This window comes from Oncorhynchus mykiss, chromosome 13, assembly GCF_057628025.1.
Source record: "Oncorhynchus mykiss isolate SJ-2025 chromosome 13, ASM5762802v1, whole genome shotgun sequence".
NCBI lineage: Eukaryota > Metazoa > Chordata > Actinopteri > Salmoniformes > Salmonidae > Oncorhynchus > Oncorhynchus mykiss.
Window position 1 is genome coordinate 30411599 of NC_143034.1, and position 6948 is coordinate 30418546.

Consider the following 6948-nt stretch of genomic DNA (forward strand, 5'->3'; position numbering starts at 1 on the left):
AGACAAAGGAATTGTCCGGTTGAAACCTTATTGAAGATTTATGATAAAAACATCCTAAAGATTGATTCTATACATCGTTTGACATGTTTCTACGAACTGTAATACAACTTTCTGAACTTCTGCCTGGACTTGCCCGCGCCTCGTGAGTTTGGATTTGTGAACTAAACGCGCGAACAAAAAGGAGGTATTTGGATATAAATTATGGACTTTATCGAACAAAATGAACATTTATTGTGGAACTGGGATTCCTGGGAGTGCATTCTGATGAAGATCATCAAAGGCAAGTGAATATAATGCTATTTCTGACTTTTGTGACACCTCTCCTTCTTTGGAAAATGGCTGTATGTTTTTCTGTGGCTAGGTGCTGACCTAACATAATTGCAAGGTGTGCTTTCGCCATGAAACCTTTTTGAAATCTGACACAGCGGTTGCATTAACCTCTCTGATCTCCCAAACCCGGATCCGGTATCGTGACTACAGCCTCAAGCTCATTACCATAACACAACGTTAACTATTCATGAAAATCGCAAATGAAATGAAATAAATATGCCATCTCTCAAGCTTAGCCTTTTGTAAACAACACTGTCATCTCAGATTTTCAAAATATGCTTCTCAACCATAGGAAAACAATAATTTGTGTAAAAGTAGCTAGCTAGCGTAGCATTTAGCGTTAGCATTAGCGTTAGCATCCAGCACGCAACATTTCAACAAAAACATAAAAGCCTTCAAATAAAATAATTTACCTTTGAAGAACTTCTGATGTTTTCAATGAGGATACTCTCAGTTAGATAGCAGATGCTCAGTTTTTCCAAAAAGATTCTTTGTGTATTAGAAATAGCTCCGTTTTATACATCACATTTGGCTACCAAAAAAACCAGAAAATTCAGTCCTCAAAACGCGAACTTTTTTCCAAATTAACTCCATAATATCGACTGAAAACATGGCAAACGTTGTTTAGAATCAATCCTCAAGGTGTTTTTCACATATCTCTTCAATGATATATCGTTCATGGAAGCATGGTTTCTCCCCTCAATCAAATGGAAAAGTACAAGCAGCTGGCAATTGCGCACCGAATTCCACGCAGGACACCAGGCGGACACTTGGAAAATGTAGTCTCTTATGGTCAATCTTCCAATGATATGCCTACAAATACGTCACAATGCTGCTAACACCTTGGGGGAACGACAGAAAGTGTAGGCTCATTCCTTGCGCAATCACAGCCATATAAGGAGACAATGGAAAACAGAGCTTCAGAAATTCTGCTCATTTCCTGGTTGACGCATCATCTTGGTTTCGCCTGTAGAATGAGATCTGGGGCACTTACAGACAATATCTTTGCAGATTCTGAAACTTCAGAGTGTTTTCTTTCAAAAACTGTCAAGAATATGCATAGTCGAGCATCTTTTCGTGACAAAATATCGCGCTTAAAACGGGAACGTTTTTTATCCAAAAATGAAATAGCGCCCCTAGAGATCAAAGAGGTTAAGGAGAAGTTTATCTATATTTCCATGAATAACACTTGTATCTTCTATCAATGTTTATTATGAGTATTTCTGTAATTTGATGTGTCTCTCTGCACGGATGTTTGTTGAGACAATGCATTTCTGACCATAACACACCAATTTCAAATGAGGTTTTTGGACATAAAGATTAACTTTATCGAACAAACACACATTCATTGTGTAACATGAAGTCCTGTGAGTGCCATCTGATGAAGATCATCTAAGGTTAGTGATTCATTTAATTGCTATTTCTGACTTTTGTGAGGGCTCTCCTTGGCTAGAAAATGGCTTTATTGTTTCCTGTGACTAGGTGCTGACCTAACATAATCGTTTGGTGTGCTTTCGCCGGTAAGCCTATTTGAGATCTTTAAAATGGTGTACAATACTTGTATTTTACACATATCCCAAAAAAGTTAAACAGTTTAAAATCACATTACATAATTTCACAAATAGTTGCATCTTTACTCATTCATTTTATACAACAATTAGATGCAAGCCTCACAACTGAGACTCTTGTATAAACAGAGTTATGGTAATGTGGCTGTATTGTCTCTCATGAGTTTCACAAACATTAAACGAAATGGACAGGTCGTAGCTAGATTTTCCACTGACCGTGTACATATTCTCCAAAACATGGACATTGTTCAGTTCTCAAGTTCTGTGACGTGGAAGAGGTTCCTTTGTTCTCCTGTGAAACTCTCTCTCTATATACTGCATGGCCATGAGGAGAGAGACTCCTCTAGGAATTTATGACCTGCGATAACAGAGCCGGGGTGTAGGAGAAAGAGAGAGGTGGTGAGAGGGAGAGAGAGAGGGGGATGGTGCTCGCTGTACCCAAAGAGGGCCACGTCCTGACACAGTGGTGGGTAGTATATGGGGCTTTGGTGACAAAATGGATGGCACTGTGATAGACTGCATCCAATTTGTTGAGTAGAGTGTTGGAGGCTATTTTGTAAATGACATCGCCGAAGTTGATGATTGGTAAGATGGTCAGTTTTACGAGGGTATGTTTGGCAGCATGACTGAAGGATGCTTTGTTGCGAAATAGGAAGCTGATTCTAGATTTCATTTTGAATTGGAGATGTTTAATGTGAGTCTGGAAGAAGAGTTTACAGTCTAACCAGACACCTAGGTACATATTCTAAGACAGAACCGTCCAGAGTAGTGATGCTGGACGGGCATGTAGGTGCGGGCAGCGATTTGTTGAAGAGCATGCATTTAGTTTTTCTTGCATGTAAGAGCAGTTGGAGGCCACGGAAGGAGAGTTGTATGGCATTTAAGCTCATCTGGAAGCGAGTTAATTAACACAGTGTCCAAAGAAGGGCCAGAGGTACAGTGGGGCAAAATAGTATTTAGTCAGCCACCAATTGTGCAAGTTCTCCCACTTAAAAATATGAGAGAGGCCTGTAATTTTCATCATAGGTACACTTCAACTATGACAGACAAAATGAGAAAAAAAATCCAGAAAATCACATTGTAGGATTTTTTATTAATTAATTTGCAAATTATGGTGGAAAATAAGTATTTGGTCACCTACAAACAAGCAAGATTTCTGGCTCTCACAGACCTGTAACTTCTTCTTTAAGAGGCTCCTCTGTCCTCCACTCGTTATCTGTATTAATGGCACCTGTTTGAACTTGTTATCAGTATAAAATACACCTGTACACAACCTCAAACAGTCACACTCCAAACTCCACTATGGCCAAGACCAAAGAGGACACCAGAAACTAAATTGTAGACCTGCACCAGGCTGGGAAGACTGAATCTGCAATAGGTAAGCAGCTTGGTTTGAAGAAATCAACTGTGGGAGCAATTATTAGGAAATGGAAGACATACAAGACCAGCATGTGGAGGATGTGGAGGCATGCTGATGACCTTTCACCCTTGAGGAGGGATGGTATGGGGTGGATGATTGGTATGGACCTGCTTCAATACTCCATAAACTAAATCTCCCTTGCATGGCGTTGGGGACAGGTGGTAGAAGGGGAACAGGTGCAGCTACTGTAGATGGGCATGGTAGAGTGGTGGCAGAGGCTTTTGTCTGTCTCCTGGGCCGATGACAAATGTGCAGTGTTTTTGCACAAGGGAAGGGCAGGACAGACGCACTCTGAACCTCAACCCAGACTCACCCCTGACTCACCCCTGATTTAAACACAGATTAGTTCCACAGGGATTACAAACAAGCAGCACTATTACAACTGCTAAAAACTGTAGACACCATTAAGACGCCATTAGGCAACGATAGCATGAATGTGGATGGAAGGAGATGCACAATAAGCTTAAGGTACTGTGTCTCGGCCCAAACTTGGCATTGTAACCTTGGCATTGTAACCTTGGCATTGTAACCTTCTCTTAATGAAGGTTAGTCCCAATGAAGCTCAGTTGGTAGAGCATGGCACTTGCAATGCCAGGGTAGGCTTGATTACCAACAACGACGAGACGGCCTACAGGGAGGAGGTGAGGGCCCTCGGAGTGTGGTACGGCAACTGCTCCGCCCACAACCGTAAGGCTCTCCAGAGGGTAGTGAGGTCTGCACAACGCATCACCGGGGGCAAACTACCTGCCCTCCAGGACACCTACACCACCCGATGTCACAGGAAGGCCATAAAGATCATCAAGGACAACAACCACCCGAGCCACTGCCTGTTCACCCCGCTATCATCCAAAAGGCGAGGTCAGTACAGGTGCATCAAAGCTGGGACCGAGAGACTGAAAAACAGCTTCTATCTCAAGGCCATCAGACTGTTAAACAGCCACCACTAACATTGAGTGGCTGCTGCCAACACACTGACTCAACTCCAGCCACTTTAATAATGGGAATTGATGGGAAATGATGTAAAATATATCACTAGCCACTTTAAACAATGCTACCTAATATAATGTTTACATACCCTACATTATTCATCTCATATGTATACGTATATACTGTACTCTATATCATCTACTGCATCTTTATGTAATACATGTATCACTAGCCACTTTAACTATGCCACTTTGTTTACATACTCATCTCATATGTATATACTGTACTCAATACCATCTACTGTATCTTGCCTATGCCGCTCTGTACCATCACCCATTCATATATCTTTATGTACATATTCTTTATCCCCTTACACTTGTGTCTATTAGGTATAGTTTTGGAATTGTTAGCTAGATTACTTGTTGGTTATTACTGCATTGTCAGAACTAGAAGCACAAGCATTTCGCTACACTCGCATTAACATCTGCTAACCATGTGTATGTGACAAATAAAATTAGATTTGATTTGATTTGTGGGTTCGATTCCCATGGGGGACCGGTATGAAAAGAGAATGAAAATGTATCTGCTCACTACTGTAAGTTGGTCTGGATAAGAACGTCTGCTAAATGACTCAAATGTAAATGAACTGTCAACTGGCTGGAGGTAAAAGTTGCCCCACAACCCTCTAATAGAGATCACTGCTCTCACTGCAGCACAACAACCAGGCAATTACATGCAATTCTGGTAATAACATGGTGTGATGGCACAGCACGAGCAGCAAATGTACAGAACAAATAAATGATAATCATTTGCAAACCCAGGCTGCTTTCAAAGGTCAAGTAAGGGAGGAGGACATATGAAAGTGAAGCACAAGGGTTATTCCCTAGTCCATTTTCAGAGTGGTGCCCCGGTCAGCTTTGCTCTGTACATAGAAACAGTGTTGTTTACCCTGCCTCTGCTCTCTGTTCAATCATCATTTGAGCTAATGAAGGGGATGTACTCCAGGTTGACACAACCTCTCTCTCTCTTGCCAGATGGGTTTGTGTTTCACTCTGCCAATTCACTTGCCCGTTTAAGGAGCTGGCTTGGTGCTTCTGGCATCGCCATGGAGACTGGCGAGAGAGGTGAGATGAAAGGATAAAGGAGGGAGAGTGTGCCAAATGTTGTGTAAAAGCCTGTATCAAAACACACATGGACTTAGACACTATGAGCACAACCAAGACAGTGATGTGAACACTGAATTTTCATTGATTTCAAAACAAATCAAATCAAATGTTATTTGTTACATGCGCCGAATACAATAGTGAAATGCTTACTTACAAGCCCTTAACCAACAATGCAGTTAAGAAAAAAAGTGATAAGAAAGTATTTACTAAAATAAACTGAAGTAAAAAATAAATAAAAAATAATAAAATAACAATTTAGTGAGGGTATATACAGGGAGTACCAGTACAGAGTCAATGTGCGGGGGCACCGGTTAGTCGAGGTCATTGAGGTAATATGTACATGTAGGTAGAGGTAAAGTGACTATGCATAGATAATAACAGAGAGTAGCAGCAGCGTAAAAATGGGGGTGGTGGGGGACAATGCAAATAGTCATTTGATTAGCTGTTCAGGAGTCTTATGGCTTGGGTCTGTATCTCTAAACAAAACATTATTCAAGGATCTCCTGAGTGGCACAGCGGTCTAAGGCACTGCTTCGCAGAGCTTGAGCCGTCACTACAGATCCCGGGCTTTGTCGCAGCCAGCCGCGACTGGGAAACCCATGAGGTGGCGCACAATTGGCCCAGCGTCGTCCAGGTTAAGGGAGGGTTTGGACGGACGGGATATCCTTGTCCCATCGGGCACTAGCTACTCCTGTGGAGGTCCAGGAGCGTGCATGCTGACACGGTCGTCAGTTGTACAGTGTTTCCTCCGACACATTGGTGCGGCTGGTTTCCGGGTTAAGCGAGCAGTGTGTCAAGAAGCAATGATGCTTGCCAGGGTCGTGTTTCAGAGGATGCATTGGATACCACGAAAAAGGGGGAAAAAGTAATAATATATACTCTAGCATATAGTTGGGAATAACAATCCTGCACTTTCAAGTCTGACACAAAACTTCAATCCCATGAACAATTTATTGGATGTATGCCGTGGTGTGCTTTCCAATGACTGTGTAGCTACAATATAGCTGAAATCAGCTATTTCTGAGGCCACAGTTAAAATATCCTCTGGTCAAGGACAGAAAGAGAGCTATTCAAAGTCAACCGACATTCAGTTTGAAATTTCACCAGTATCCTTGAGCATCCACCACCTGCACTCATGACCCTCAGTTCAAAAGCCACTGTAACTCAAAATACAGTTTTGAGTCTACAGCAGAGGGTTTAAATGGGATTTCGCTTTGAAGGTGTCTACTATTTGTCTCAAATCATCCCTGACCTGTTAGGTATGAGTTATATGATATTATAAACTGGGTGAGCCCTGAATGCTGATTGGCTGACAGCCGTGGTATATCAGACCGTATACCACGGGTATGACAAAACATGTATTTTTATAGCTCTAATTGCATTGGTAACCAGTTTATAATATAAATAAGGCACCTCAGAGGTTTGTGGTATATGGCCAATATACAACGGCTAAGGGCTGTATCCAAGCAACCGCTTTGCGTCGTGAATAAAAACAGCCCTTAGCCGTGGTATATTGGTCAAATACCACACCCCCTCG